The sequence below is a fragment of the Arachis ipaensis genome, chromosome B03 (genome assembly GCF_000816755.2).
Source record: "Arachis ipaensis cultivar K30076 chromosome B03, Araip1.1, whole genome shotgun sequence".
Taxonomy (NCBI): domain Eukaryota; kingdom Viridiplantae; phylum Streptophyta; class Magnoliopsida; order Fabales; family Fabaceae; genus Arachis; species Arachis ipaensis.
In genome coordinates this window covers 118260865-118277007 of record NC_029787.2, presented here as the reverse complement: position 1 = coordinate 118277007, position 16143 = coordinate 118260865, and positions in this window count along the sequence as shown.

Here is a 16143-nt window from a genome sequence, read left to right as displayed (position 1 = left end):
TCTCTCTCACTTATATATATATATATATATATATACACATTACTTCATATAATATTAAGTAAACACATATATGAATCATCTTTATTGAGCTAATTATATTTCTATTTACACTTTCTTATTTTATATTATATCTTTTTTAATTATTTTGCAACAAATACTTAATATTGATGGTTTATTTTGCACAGAATTTTTTTTAATTTAGTCGGTCAAAAATTAGTTTATTATTTATTAAAATTCTATTTGAAGATTTATCATTGTTTAATAAATTATTGTATATATAAAATTGAATTTAAATTTTTAATACCTATTTAATTAAATTAATGAGCTAACTTTTAAAATAATCCAAGTTAATTTCTTTTTTAGTCGTGAAACGGTGGAAAGAAAGAATCATTATCACATGTATATCTCATTGAAGGATGCATAAGCCCAGTTGGCCCAACCCACAAGCCCTTAACGAACCTTTTGGTCCTTAATTTAATTTTGCATACACACATCCATTTTTTAGCATGAAATCCTGATGAGGAGCACAAAAATAGAAAAAAAAATCACTACTATAAAAAATCAGAGAGAAAATCAAAGTAAAGTGAAATAATTACACATGAAATTTATTCAGGGCTAATTATCCAATGGGTAATGGTAATTAAAAAAAAATCATTTTTACTTATAAATATTTAAAATATTAATAATAATATTACTAGACAAAATAAAACTAACTATATATTAAATAAAGAAAAAGATGAGTATAAAACTACTAAAACTATAAAAAAATATTAGAACTTTTTAAATTAACTCAAACAGAATTTATCCTATTTCGATCTCCAACCCAAGTCTTTAACTCCCAGTCTACCACCACCGTTTCAATCTTCAGCATTTTACTCCACTACCAATATAGCTATTAGAATCAAATTGGTAATTGAATCAGTCAAACTATTAATTTATTAGTTCATTAATTCAACTAGTAAATCATTGATTGAATCGGTTAATTCAGTTTTATATAAATAAAAAATATAGAATAATAAAAAATTTAAAATTAAAATTTAGAATACATATCTTTACTAATATAAAATAAATAAAAATTTAATATATTTATTTTAAATTTTAATTTTAAATTTTTTATTATTTTTTATTTATATAAACTTGAGTCAACCAATTCAACCAATGACTCATTTGTTAAATTAATAAATTAGTGAACCAATAATTTGACCAATTCAATCATCAGTTCAATTATGATAATTCTAATCTTTTTCTATCCTTAGCTATTACATGGTCATTGTCATTGTTGTCGCTACCACAACCACCATTGCCACCGCCTCTAATAAAACAGAGGATGAAGAATAAAAATAGGAAAGAAGAAGCTGAAGCAAAATTGATTGTATATTTTTTGCTTATCATTTGAATAAGTTTGTACAATATATATACATGTGCTCTGACATTATCATATGTACAACTCAGTGAATCATCATGAAATCTTCTAATTCTACAAAAAATTATTCATATGATAATAAAATTAGTGACTTATCAAACTAACTTATTCTAGAAGATGATATGAATGCAACTAATAGAAAAGCAATAAAATGTATGAATTGTCATTTAGATGATTGGGCTTTGTTCTTTTGAGTGGACTAATAATTTATTTTTGATTTATTTTGGGTTGATTTATGCTTGTGCTCTGATATGCTCCCACAAGTTGGAGGATAAAAGATGCCTAAAATTTTCAATTTGGATAAATTGAGATAAAATGGGTGTGGAGATAGCGACTTAGTCAAAATATTAGCCAATTGTTTAGAAGAAGTGATAGAAAGAAGTTTCAGGACACCAACTTGTGCCTTTTAGCGCACAACATGACAATCAACCTCCAAATATTTAGTGCACTCGTGAAAAATCGGATTGGCCGCGATGTGAAGAGCGCTTTGGTTGTCACAATAAAAAAATAAGTGGTTGGCCACAAGTGATGTGAAGAGCACCTAACAAGTTAAAGATCCATTGAAGTTCACAAGTGGTACTTGCCAAAGCGCAATATTTAGCTTGGATAGATGAATGAGTCACGGTAGTTTGCTTTTGTCTTTTCAACTAACCAAAAAGTCTCCTAAAAAGAAACAATAGCCGCTGAGAGAGTGGCAACTATCTGGACATCTAGCCCAATTAGAGTTACTAAATCCTTTCAATTGAATTATAGAATTCCTTGAGAATAAAAAATCTTTTCCTAGACTTTCTTTTAAGTATGGTTTTGAGTTGGTGAAGCCATAAATTGGCTTAGTTGCTGAGTAGCATAGGTAATATCTGATCGAATAGTAGTGAGGTAGAGAAGACGCCCAACAAGACGTCAATAAACAAAAGGGTCACGAGCAATGGACTATCATCCTAATATAAACGAGTAGCACTATCCATTGATACTGAGGCCAGTTTTGTCCCCCAAAAGACTAGAATCGTCCAGCAAATCCAAATATATTTATGTTGTGATAAAAAAATACCTTTAGTAGAATAAGCAACCTCAATTCTTATGAAATACTTAAGGGTACCTAAATCCTTAATACTAAAATTTGTATCCAAAATTCTTTTAATATTAGCAATTTCATACATAAAATTCCCGGTGATTATTGATGCGGAGTTTTGTAAAATCACAACTCAGCAAGTGCATCGAATCGTATCAACTTTTATTACACTTCTCTTCATGGCTCTTTTAGAGGAATACAAATACTGATTGTTAGCCACAATCTTAATTAATTCCAAGGCCTTTTCAGTAGTCTTCATATGCATGGATCCTCCAGCTGAGGAATCTAATAAGGTTCTAGAGGCATGAGCGAGTCCATCGTAAAAAATTTGGAGTTGTACCTAATTACCAAACATATTTTGGAGACACTTTCTCAACATCTCTTTGTACTTTTTTCAAGCTTCATAAAGAGATTTTTTATCTTTCTGAGTGAAAGTTTGGATATTATGTCTCAACTTTGCCAACTTCTGTGGTAGGAAAAATTTAGTTAAGAACTTATTGACCAAATCATCCCATGTTGCAATGCTCTCCTTATACTTGGCTCGGTCCTTTATAGATGATGAGTTTGGAAAACTCCAATTTAAATTTGTGATCATCAAATATTATTAATACAATTAATTATAAAATTATTAATTTGATCTTCATGATTATATTTACTAATTAATAATTTTGTTATGTAGAATTTGATGCTGGGCCAAAAAGAAAAGAAAATCATTGCAAGCCAAATATGAATTCAAGTTTTCAGCCTTATTAAAAAATGTTTAAATGTTACGGCTGAAGAAATATCTTGTTATTGGGCTAGATTGTTTAATCATTATTATTAGCCCAATTCAATTTTGGTTGGAAACCAACTTGCTTGGTCCGAAACCAATATGGAAAGAAAGCAAGTTTCATGCTTCCAATGGATCCCACTCTCAATTTGATGGATTCCAAATTTAATTCAATTAATATTAAGTGCATTGGAACTATGAGAGAGAAATGGCAATTGATTTGATTGCTGCCTTAATGATACACGCTACCTAAAGCAAAGGGAAGTAAATTAATTCATTTTAATTTATCAAATCTATTGAATTCTTTCTTTTTACTCTCTCTTCTCTCTCATCCCTCTTTTTCATTTGGTCACTTCACAGAGAAAGCATAGAAGCTTTTGCAAGCTATCAGAGTAATGAAGAAGAAGCTAGAAGCAAGCTAAAGACCATTGTAATGATGGCAAGAAAAAAAAAAGAAAACAAAAAGTATGTTGTGGCTGAGATTTTCATCACAAATGGTAAGATTTGGTGAAGAGATCTCATGCTCTCCATACCAAAAATGGAAGAAGATGATATCGGTCAGAGGAAGAAGATCCTTAAGGGATGGCTTGTCTCAACTTTTGATCAACCACCACAGGAGGTAGCTACTGTAGCTACGTGGGGAAGATGCAGAAGTTAGAGCAGAAGAAGCTGTCATCATCAAGAACTCATTAAGGGCTAGGGATCCTTCTTAGAGTGCAAGACAAGATGCATGGCTCGGATTGGTGAAGCTTGGTGTAAAGGAAAGACACAGAGGTAATTGCATGTTGGATTTTACATTTAGTTTCCTCTCCTCTCTCTCTCTCTCTGGCCGAACTGGTTTGCATGAAGAAGAAAAAGTTGACTCGGTTCAAGAACTTCAACCTTGGAGGCTTCCCCTTCTATAAATAAGGGAGAACAGCCAGGGCTTGAAGTAAGGAGTGAGAGTGCAAGGCACAAAGTTCTCATAGCTACCCAAGCTAACAGAAGTTCTTCTCCTTCAATGTTCTTTATTTTATAATCTTCTATTTAATTTGGTCTGTCTTGAGTATCATAGAAAAAGACAAACAGTGAGGTTTGTATGAAAAATCCATAGAGTGAAAAAAGGTTGAAAGTGCAAAAGTAAAAGAAAAAGACATAGATGTCCTTAGAGGTCCTTTGTACATCTGTGTTGTGTTTCATGATTCTGTGGGAATCCCCTTGCAAGTTGGGTTAGCACTTAGCAGTTGAAAGCTTGGCCGTGACCAAGTCAAGTTCAGGATTGGGGTTTAGATTCTGGACTTGTCCCGGATAGGAAGGGTAGTTTCTAGGGAGAATTGGTGTATGTAATCATGAAGATTATAGTGAAATTCCATCATTGTTGTGATCGAGACTAGATGTAGGCTGCATTGCACTTGGCAGCTGAACCAGGATATATCGTGGTGTGATTCTTTCTCTTTCTTCAACTCTATTTCTGTTTCTGCTGCATAGGAGATAAAACCGAAAAATATCTTGTGCCGGGTTACGAGATAGAAAGAAAAAGTCTCGTGGCTGGGTATGAGACAAAAATAAAAAAGTCTCCAGAAGTTGTTTCAAGGACCAGCAAGTTTTAATAAGCAAAAAATGGGCTAACATTCAACCCCCCTTCTCTTAGCCACTGTAAACCATCAATTGGTATCAGAGCTTGGTCTCAAAGAGATCAAGCTTTGCAGCTTGGAGAAAAGATCCAGATGGAAGAAAACAGTGGCTCAAACCTGGTGTCTTACAACCTGACAGAAGGACAGTCAAGCAACAGACCTCCTCTTTTCAAAGGGAAAACTATACCTATTGGAAGGAGAGAATGAAGATCTTTGTGCAAGCAGTAGACTATAGACTCTGGAAGATTATCCTGGAGGGTCCTCAATTTCCAACCACCACAAGTGCTGAAGGAGTAGTTTCTCTTAAACCCGAAGCAAGCTGGACCAAAGAAGACAGAAAGAAGGTGGAGCTCAATGCCAAGGCTGTCAACTTGCTCAACTATGTTATCAGCTTCGAGGAATATCGACGGGTATCACGATCCACAACGGCAAAGAAAATCTGGGACAAACTTCAAATCACTCATGAAGGAACCACCATAGTGAAGAAGACCAGGATAGACATGCTGAACAGAGAATATGAAATGTTCTCAATGAAGGAAGGAGAATCAATAGATGAAATGTTCGAAAAATTTAACATTATCATTGTTGACTTGGATGCTATGGGAATAACGTATCCTGATTCTGTGCTTGTGAGGAGAGTTCTAAGATGTCTTATTAAAGAGTGAAAAACAAAAGCATTGATAATATCTGAGAGTAGTGGTCTTGATTTTATGACATATGATGACTTGAGAGGAAACTTACTTGCTTTCGAAAACACTTATTTGAAAAAAGATTCAAAAAAGAAAGGAATTGCTTTTACATCTGTTACTAACCCTCTAGATGATTAATCCAGTGATAATTCCTCTGAAAATGAATTTGTGTTGTTTGCCAAAAAATTCAGGAAAATTGTGAAGTTCAAGGAGAGAAGCAAGAGAAGCAGCTCTAGGAAACAAAGAAAAGATCTCAGCAAGGTGATATGTTACAACTGCAAAGAAATTGGGCATGTCAAATCAGATTGCCCTAAGTTGAAGAAAAAAGAGAAGCCAAAGAAGGGAAAGAAGAAAGGTCTGATGGCTTCTTGAGAGGACTTGGAAAACGATTCAGAAGATGATGAAGAATCAGAAACTAAGTCTCAACCATGTCCTATGGCAGACCACGTTGAATAAGTAGTCATTCATAACCTTGATACTGAAGCTCTTCATCTTATGATAGACCACCTTTCTGAAAAAATTAGATGTTTCTTGCTTGATAACCAAGATCTTGAACAACAAATCACCATTCTTAAAGCAGAAAATGGTTTTTTCAAAGATAAATTAAGGGAGGCTGAAACTGCTGTTGAACTTGTTGAAGAAAACAAGCAGCTGAAAGCCCAACTTAAAAGTTGTGAAAGTGATCATTGTGTTGTTGCATATGTGGACTATTTTAAAAGAAATGAAGAGTTGCTTAAAGAGGTTAATAAGCTTAAAGAAGACTTAGCCAAGTTCACTCAAAGTTCTGAAAATCTAAATCAAATCTTGGCTAGTCAAAAACCTCTTTATGATAAAGCTGGCTTGGGTTTCCTCAAATCTGTTGAGAAACCTTCTTTTGAAAATATTGCTTCATCTTCTAATGATACAAGGTTTCAAAACCCAGCAAGCTTTAACAAAACAGCAACTCTAAGATTTTGCAGACTATGTAACCGAAATGGCCATTTTCCCATTCAATGCTTTTTTGGTGAGAGAATGATTGGTGACAAAGTTTGCAAAGTTGTTTTTGACTATAATGGATTGGGACAGAGGAGATGGTTTAACGTGAAAGGATCCAAGAAGATTTGGATACCTAAGGTCACTTGAGCTTATTTTTTAGGTATGCCTAGCATCCAAGAGGAAGGACAATATGTGGTACATGGACAGCGGATGTTCTAGGCATATGCCTGGAAAGACAACCTTCTTCATAAAGCTTGATGAGTATGATGGAGGGTTTGTCACTTTTGGTGATGATGGTAAAGGAAAAATAGTGGCCATTGGAAAAGTTAGTAAAAGTTTCTCATCTTGTATAAATGATGTTCTTCTTGTTGATGGTTTGAAACACAATTTACTAAGTGTAAGCCAATTATGTGACCTTGGATATGAAGTTGTTTTTAGAAAATTGGTGTGCTTAGTTATTTGTGAAAAATCTGGGGATATTTTATTTGAAGCTAAGAGATGTAATAATGTGTATGGATTGACTCTTGAAGATTTAAAAGATCAAAATGTAACATGCTTTACTTCTCTTGAATATGAAAAATGGCTATGGCATGACAAATTAGGTCATGCAAGTATGTACCAAATTTCTAAACTTGTTAAGAAAAATTTAGTAAAAGGAATTCCAAATATTAAATTTGATAAGGATATTACTTGTGATGCTTGTCAATTAGGCAAACAAGTAAAAACCTCTTTTAAACCAAAAGATGAAATTTCTACTAAGAGACCATTAGAGATGTTACACATTGACCTTTTTGGTCCAACAAGAACTCAAAGTTTAGGAGGTAAACACTATGGTCTAGTGGTGGTGGATGATTACTCTAGATTCGGTTGGGTACTTTTTCTTACTCACAAAAATGATGCCTTTCATACTTTCTCAACCCTTTGCAAAAGAATTCAAAATGAAAAAGATTTAAAAGTTTCCCATTTGAGAAGTGATCACAGAAAGGAATTTGAAAACCAAGACTTTGAAAAATTCTGTGATAATTTTGGAATTGCTCATAACTTTTCATGTCCTAGAACCCCCAACAAAATGGGGTTGTTGAAAGAAGGAATAGAATCCTTCAAGAGATGACTAGGGCTATGTTATGTGAAAATGAGATTCCAAAATTTCTATGGGCTGAAGCTGTGAATACAGCTTGTTATATTCTGAATAGGACCATTATTAGAAAAGGGTTGAAGAAAACTCCTTATGAGCTATGGAAAGGAACCCCTCCTAATCTTAAGTATTTCCATGTTTTTAGATGCAAATGCTTTGTACTTAACAATAAATAAAACCTTGGTAAATTTGATCCAAAATCATATGAGGGAATGTTTGTTGGATACTCCACCACTAGCAAGGCTTATAGAATTTACCTCAAAGAACATAGAACTATAGAGGAATCCATACATGTAACTTTTTGTAATTCTAATTCAATTTCCAGTACTGTGATAGAAAATTATTCAGATTGTGAAGATGCTATCAATAAGGAAACCAGTAAAGAAAATCCCAAGTCTGTTCAAAATGAAGAATCTATCCGTCCAGTTTTGTCTCGTCAGGATGGAGGAGACATTTCTGTTTTGTCTCCTGAGCCAGCAAGAGAATCTGGAACAGAACAACCCACTGAAACTCATCAAAGCTCAACACCACTTCAGAAACCAAGAGAATGGAAGTCCATAAGGGGTTATCCTCACGACTTTATCATTGGTGATCCCTCACAAGGTGTAACAACAAGATCCTCATCCAAAAGGCAAACCAAACCAAGCAATCTTGCTCTCTTGTCACAAATAGAGCCTAATAATGTAAAGCAAGCTCTTGAAGATCCTTCTTGGGTCAAAGCCATGCAAGAAGAGCTAGCTCAATTCGACAAGAATGAGGTTTGGACATTAGTACCTCATCCGGATGGTAAGAAGATAACGGGTACTAAGTGGATTTTCAAAAATAAACTTGGTGAGGATGGAAAAGTTGTTTGTAACAAGGCTAGATTAGTGGCCCAAGGTTACGATCAAGAAGAGGGTATAGATTTTGATGAGTCTTTTGCTCCGGTAGCAAGAATGGAAGCAATTAGGTTGCTTCTTGCCTATGCTGCGCATAAGGGTTTTATAATGTTTCAAATGGATGTCAAATGTGCTTTCCTTAATGGCTTTATAGATAGAGAGGTATTTGTGGCACAACCCCCCAATTTTGAAGATAAAGAATTTCCAAACCATGTTTTCAAACTCTCTAAAGCTCTTTATGGCCTTAGACAAGCTCCAAGAGCTTGGTATGAAGGCTTAGTGCCTTCTTGTTGGAAAATCAATTTCAAATGGGTACTACCAATACCACTTTATTCATTAAAGCATCTAATGATGATATTCTCCTAGTTCAAGTTTATGTGGATGACATTGTGTTTGGGTCGGCCAATGAATCCTTGTGTGAAGAGTTTGGAAAACTCATGACTAGTGAGTTTGAAATGAGTTTAATGGGAGAGCTAACATTCTTTCTTGGCCTCCAAATTAAACAAACTCCTAGTGGCACCTTTATTCACCAAGGAAAGTATGCCAAAGAATTAATCAAGAAATTTGACCTAGAAAATTCCAAACCAATAGGAACTCCAATGCATCCAAACACTAAACTTGAAAAGGATGATAATGGCAAAGATGTGGATGAAACAAAGTATAGAGGAATGATAGGTTCACTCATGTATCTTACTTCCTCTAGACCGGATATTGTTCAAAGTATGGATGTATGTTCAAGATTTCAATCTCACCCAAAAGAATCCCATCTTTCGGTCGTTAAACACATCATTAGATACATTAAGGGAACTAGTGATTATGGCTTATGGTATCCAAAATCTGATGATTTTTGTGCAGTGGGGTTTTGTGATGCAGATTATGCGGGAGATAGGGTGGATAGAAGGAGCACATCTGGCATGTGTTACTTCTTTGGAAGATCACTCAACATGTGGTCAAGCAAAAAACAAGCCACAGTGGCTCTATCCACAGCCGAAGCTGAATATATTTCTGCATCTGCATGTTGTTCACAATTAATTTGGTTGAAAACACAGTTGGAAGATTACAAATTAAAAATTAGTAGTATACCCTTATTTTGTGACAATATGAGTGCTATAAACATTTCTAAGAACCCTGTTCTGCACTCAAGAACCAAGCACATTGAAATCAAATATCATTTTATTAGAGAGCATGTGCAAAAGGGAACTGTTGATATTCAATTTGTAAAATCTGAAGACCAACTTGCTGACATTTTTACAAAACCCCTATGTGAAGACAGATTCTGCTCTTTAAGAAAAAGTTTGGGAATGATAGAATTAAGCTCTATTGAAAATTTGTGAATTTTTTATTCTGTTTGGTTTTGTCTCGTAAGAAAGCAGGAGACAAATTTCAGGCTGTGATGAACGAGCCATGATTCAGGGGGAGACTGAACTGATGTCAATTATCTTGGGCCCCACCAAATCTTTTTACCTTAATTTGATCCATTTTTGAGTTCCTCATTTTTTAATAATACTTTTGGGAAGTTATCATTTCAAAACTTGTAGGAAGAAGTGATTGTCAAATCAAATCTACCTTCCCTCATCTCTTGATTCTAGGAGCTAACATTTCAGTTTTTTTAAAACCCTTCCTTGGTTAATAACCGCGCTCATTAGTGGGTATTAACTCCCTCAATTCTCTCTCCACTCAACATTAAATGCTTCCCTAACCTCCCTCCTCTCACCACATTCTTCGGCCTCTCTTCACCTTCCCCCCTCCACTTCTTCATCTCTTTAATATCATGAAAAAGAAAACTGCTCCAAGGAAAAGTGAACGAATTCTCCTCTCCAAACAATCTTCCACCCCTTAAATCCATACTCATATACACATTCATTCTACATCCTCTTCATCTCTGACGATCTGGATTTTCTGTCAGTAAAAATATTTCACAAATATATAATCGCGTTGTAAGTATAGTTTCTAAACCAACAGAGAATCCTTTCGTACAAAAAATTGGTTGTCACAAGTAACAAAACCCAATAAAATTTATAACCGAAGTATTCAAACCTCGGGTCGTCTTCTCAAGGAATTGCAGGGAGGTATGATTTATTATTGGTTATGTAAAGAGATATATTTTTGGGTTTTTGAAAATAAGAAATAAGTAATTTAAATGACAAGAAAAATAAATTAATAATAATAAAAGCTCTTGGCAAGGTATAAAAACTGGACGTCCTATCCTAGTTATCCTTATCAATTGTGATGAGAATTGGATTTTGCTCCCACCTTGTTAACCTCTAACTATGAAGGTAAGTTAAGTAGATGAATCAATTTGATTCCTCTGGTCCTAGTCAATTCCTATGTAAAGACTAGCTTTAGAGGGATCCAAATCAATCAGCAAAGATAACAATTATCAATCACAAGGAGTTTGATAACTCAAGTGTCTCCAATTAATCAATTCAAGCTAAGAATGTAAAAAGCTAAATAAAAATCATAAATATGAAATACCTCAAATTGCATTAATAAAAGAAATCAAATCTAACATAAGAATTCATAAATTAAATTGGAAAAATAAATAAAAGGGACATTGAACCTGGAAATTGAGAAGAAGAAATCCTAAATCCTAACCTAAGAGAGAGGAGAGAGCCTCTCTCTCTAAAAACTACATCTAATCCTAAAATAATGAATATAAATGTTGTATGAGTTGTTGTATGATGATTGGATGTATTATTTCACTTTATAGCTTCTAATCTATGTTTTCTGGGCCGAGAACTGGGCCAGAAATAGTCCAGAAATCGCTGGTTTTGAATTCAAACACGCTGATTTTCACCACTGCGATGCGTCCACGTGAAGCACGTGTTCGCGTCGCCTAGATGTATGGCCGCTATGACAAATTATATATCATTTCGAAGCTCCGGATGTTAGCTTTCCAACGCAACTAGAATCGCATCATTTGGACCTCTGTAGCTCAAGTTATGATCAATTTAGTGTGAGAGGGTCAGGCTGACAGCTTTGCAGTTCCTTCAATTTCTTGTATTCCTTCCACTTTTGCATGCTTCCTTTCCATCCTCTGAGTCATTCCTGCCCTGTAATCTCTGAAATCACTTAACGCACATATCAAGCCATCGAATGGTAATAAGAGAAGATTAATATTAGCAAATATAAGGCCAAAGAAGCATGTTTTCAATCATAGCACAAAATCAGGAAGGAATTGTAAAATCATGCAAATCATATGAATAAGTGGGTAAGAACTTGATAAAAACCACTCAAATGAGCACAAGATAAACCATAAAATAGTGGTTTATCAATCTCCTACCTCTCAATCAATTGAAACCATGCGCAGAAAGGTCATTGCTCAGAAGACTTCATCAAGAAAAAAGAAGGAACCTGTGGTTGAGGAAGAAGATGAGTCTCATACGTCCTTACCTCAGTCCCCACCAAAGAAAGCTACCCCTGGATGCAGCTCTCACAAGGCAAAAGGCTACACTTTACGTGATACTAGGGAGCCCCTGAATCTGGAATCCCTGAATTTCAAGAACAAGTACAACAAAAGCCATTCTCATTTGTTCCAGGGAGGTTTAATTCTTGTGCTTCCTATAAGTTCTTAAAAGAAGTATTAAAGAAACGTCATCTATGTGCTTCATACTTGGTGAATCTGGATTCTCTGGCTGCCAAAGGGATCAACTTTACCACCCTTTTTGAGAATATGAAGTGGTCTCCTTTGTTCAAAATTCAGAAACCAGTATACCCTGCCCTGGTCCAAGAATTTTATGCAAACATGAGGCTGATCGACGGTGCTATTCACTCCTTTGTGAAGAAGGTTTATTTGACTCTAAGCAGAGAGACAATAAGCGCTGCCCTTGGGTACGTTGATGAAGGACTAGCAGCCTACATGTCAGAGAAATGGGACTCACAAGTGGGAGTCACTCTTCAGATTGCCTTGAATCAAACATGCGAGAATTTTTCTGCTTTGGATGGTACGGTTCTCACTCACAAAGCTCTTGGACCTGAGAGAGCTCTTCTTCACCGAATCATCACTCACATCTTGACTCCACAGAGTGGCTCACACAATAGAGTAACCGTTTCTGATACCTTTGTACTTTTTGCTATTATTACTTCCTCTCCCATTTCATTTGCATACCTCATGATTAGACATATGTGGGATTGTGTTAGAAGCACCAAAAAGGCTAACCTTCCCTATGGCATATTTCTCACCTATATTTTGAGCACTTCAATGTTGATCTAACTAATGAAGAGGTTGGGAACAAAGTTTCATCAATTAAGGGAGGAGGAGTTTCAGGTACAATGAAAGGAACCAAAGGGAAATGATCAATGCCTTTTGACAGTGATCTTGAGAGTCGCCCAGCCGAGCCGTCCAAGATGGCAGAATCGATCAAGAAAGTCCTTACTGAAGTCTCCAACATGTCCAATCTGATGGTGCAATCATACAAGGCCACTCGTAAGCTTGCATTCGAAAATGAAAAGGCTTGGACAAAATGCCAAGAAAGAGTGGGACTGATGCTTCAGAATTTTGAAGAAGAATTTGGGGCTGCCGATGATGATGATGCAAATGGCTCTGAGTATAATTTATCTGATGATTGATCACTATGTTTCTTGTTGATTTCTGGCTATGTTTGGATTATTTTGATACTTTGTAGGTTGTTTGGATACTTTAGACCTGTGACACTTTGTTACACTTTTGGTTGTTTTGGTGCTGGTTATATTTTGGATATTATGCATATCATTTTTTGCAGGTCCCCTTTGATGACAAAAGGGGGAGGAGAGTTGAAAAATTGAAATTGAAAAGTTAAAAGAAACAGGGGCTGAAATCTCTTGTGATTCATGATCACCCCTGTACATATGTGTTATGGTCTGATTGGTTCATACATTGTATTGATGCTTTTTGATGTTGATGATTTATGCTCTGTTTTGTTCTGCTGTATTCATACTTCATGATTGAAGTATTTGTTGAATTTGGGATTTAGTTGTGACTTGATAAAATCCTTTAAGCTTTGATACATTGACATATTCCCTATGCTCTGATAGTTGAATCAATGATGGATAAATCTATTTTGTGTTGTGATATGATCATTGATGAGCGGATAATTTATATGCTTTTTGGCATTGTTTTTAGTATGTTTTTAGTATGTTTTAGTTAGTTTTTATTATGTTTTTATTAGTTTTTATTTAAAAATCACTTTTCTGGACTTTACTATGAGTTTGTGTGTTTTTATGTGATTTCAGGTATTTTCTGGTTGAAATTGAGGGACCTGAGCGAAAATCTGATTCAGAGGCTGAAAAAAGACTGCAGATGCTGTTGGATTCTGACCTCCCTTCACTCGAAGTGAATTTTCTGGAGCTACAAAAGCCCAATTGGCGCGCTCTCAATTGCGTTGGAAAGTAGACATCCTGGGATTTCCAGCAATATATAATAGTTCATACTTTGCCCAATATTTGATGGCCCAAACAATCTTTCCAAGTCAGCTCAAGAATTCTGGCGTCAAAACGCCAGAACTGGCACAAAAGCTGGAGTTAAACGCCCACACTGGCACAAAAGCTGGCATTTAACTCCAAGAAAAGTCTCTACATATGAAAGCTTCAATGCTCAGCCCAAGCACACACCAAGTGGGCCCGGAAGAATATTTTTGCATTAATTACTTATTTCTGTAAACCCTAGGCTACTAGTTCTCTATAAATAGGACCTTTTATTATTGTATTTTCATCTTGGTTCTTCGGGTTCCCTCTCTGGGGCCGAAGCCAATGACCACCATTATCACTTTTGTATTTTCAACGGTGGAGTTTTTACACACCATAGATTAAGGTGTGGAGCTCTGCTGTTCTTCATGAATTAATGCAAAGTACTATTGTTTTTCTATTCAACTCAAGTCTATTTCTTCTCCAAGATATCCATTCGCACCCAAGAACATGATGAATGTGATGATTATGTGACACTCATCACCATTCTCACCTATGAATGCGTGACTGACAACCACTTCCGTTCTACATGCAAACAAGCTTGAATGTGTATCTCTTGGGTTTCTAATCTAAGATTAGAACCTTCGTGGTATAGGCTGGAATTATTGGCGGCCATTCCTGAGATCCGGAACGTCTAAACCTTGTCTGTGGTATTCTGAGTAGGATCTGGGAAGGGATGACTGTGACGAGCTTCAAACTCGTGATTGTTGGGCGTGTGACAGACGCAAAAGGATCAATGGATCCTATTCCAACATGATCGAGAACCGACAGATGATTAGCCGTGCGGTGACAGTGTGCGTAGAACATTTTCACTGAGAGGACGGGAAGTAGCCATTGACAATGGTGATGCCCAACATAAAGCTTGCCATGGAAAGGAGTATGACTGATTAGAAGAAGGCAATAGGAAAGCAGAGGTTCGAGAGGAACAAAGCATCTTCATACGCTTATCTGAAATTCCTACCACTGAATTACATAAGTATCTCTATCTTTATCTTATTTTATGCTTTATTCATCTTTTAATTATCAATCCTCCATAACCATTTGAATCCGCTTGACTGAGATTTACAAGATGACCATAGCTTGCTTAAAAATGTTTTTTATAAAATCATAAAAATAAAAAATATTTTATGTATCTTAGTACCAATTCTTAAGTTTGGTGTCTTGCATGCATTGTTTATTTGATCTTAGTTGCATTTTTTATTGTTTCTCATCATTAAAAATCCAAAAATATTTTCAAAATTGTGTCTTTTCAAGTCAATAATACAGAGAATTGCAGATTCAGAACATTCAGCAGAGGAATTAAACAGAAAAAGCTGGGCGTTCAAAACCCCCAGTGAAGAAGGAAAACTGGCATTTAAACGCCAGCCAGGGTACCTGGCTGGGCGTTTAACGCCCAAAAAGGTAGGATTTTGGGCGTTAAATGCCAGAATGGATGCCATTCTGGGCGTTTAACGCCAGGATGACACTAGAGGGAAGATTTTGTTTTTAATTCAAATCTTTTTCAAATCATATCTTTTCAATCATATCTCTTCAAAATCAATTTCTTTTCAATTTTTTTTATTTATTACTATTTTTGAAAATCCCTGCTACAATTAATGATTTACTTCAAAATTTTCAAGTTGTTACTTGCCTATTAAGAAATGATCAAATTTTAAATTTTAGAATCATATCTTTTAATTTCTTGTTAGTCAAGTAATCAACTTTAATTTTAAAACTTTCTCTTTTTAATTTGATTTTCAATCATATCTTTTCAATCACATCTTTTTCAAAATTAAGTTTCAATCATATCTTTTTTATTTCTAATTTCAAAATCTTTTTCAAAAATCACTTAATTTCTTTCCCAATCTTAATTTTCGAAAAACCTTTACCAAATTTTCAAAATTTATTTTAATTATTTCAAAATCTTTTACTTTAATTTCGAAAATTCTTCCCCTCTTCTCACATCCTTCTATTTAAGGGACTAACACTCCTCCTCAAGGTGCAATTCGAACTCTATCCTTCTTGATAAGTTTGAATTCTCTTCTATCTACCTTCTCCTTCTATTCTTCTTTTCCTCTGACACCTCAAGGAATCTCTATACTGTAACATAGAGGATTCCATACTTTCTTGTTCTCTTTTCTTTCATATGAGCAAGAGCAAAGACAAAGGCA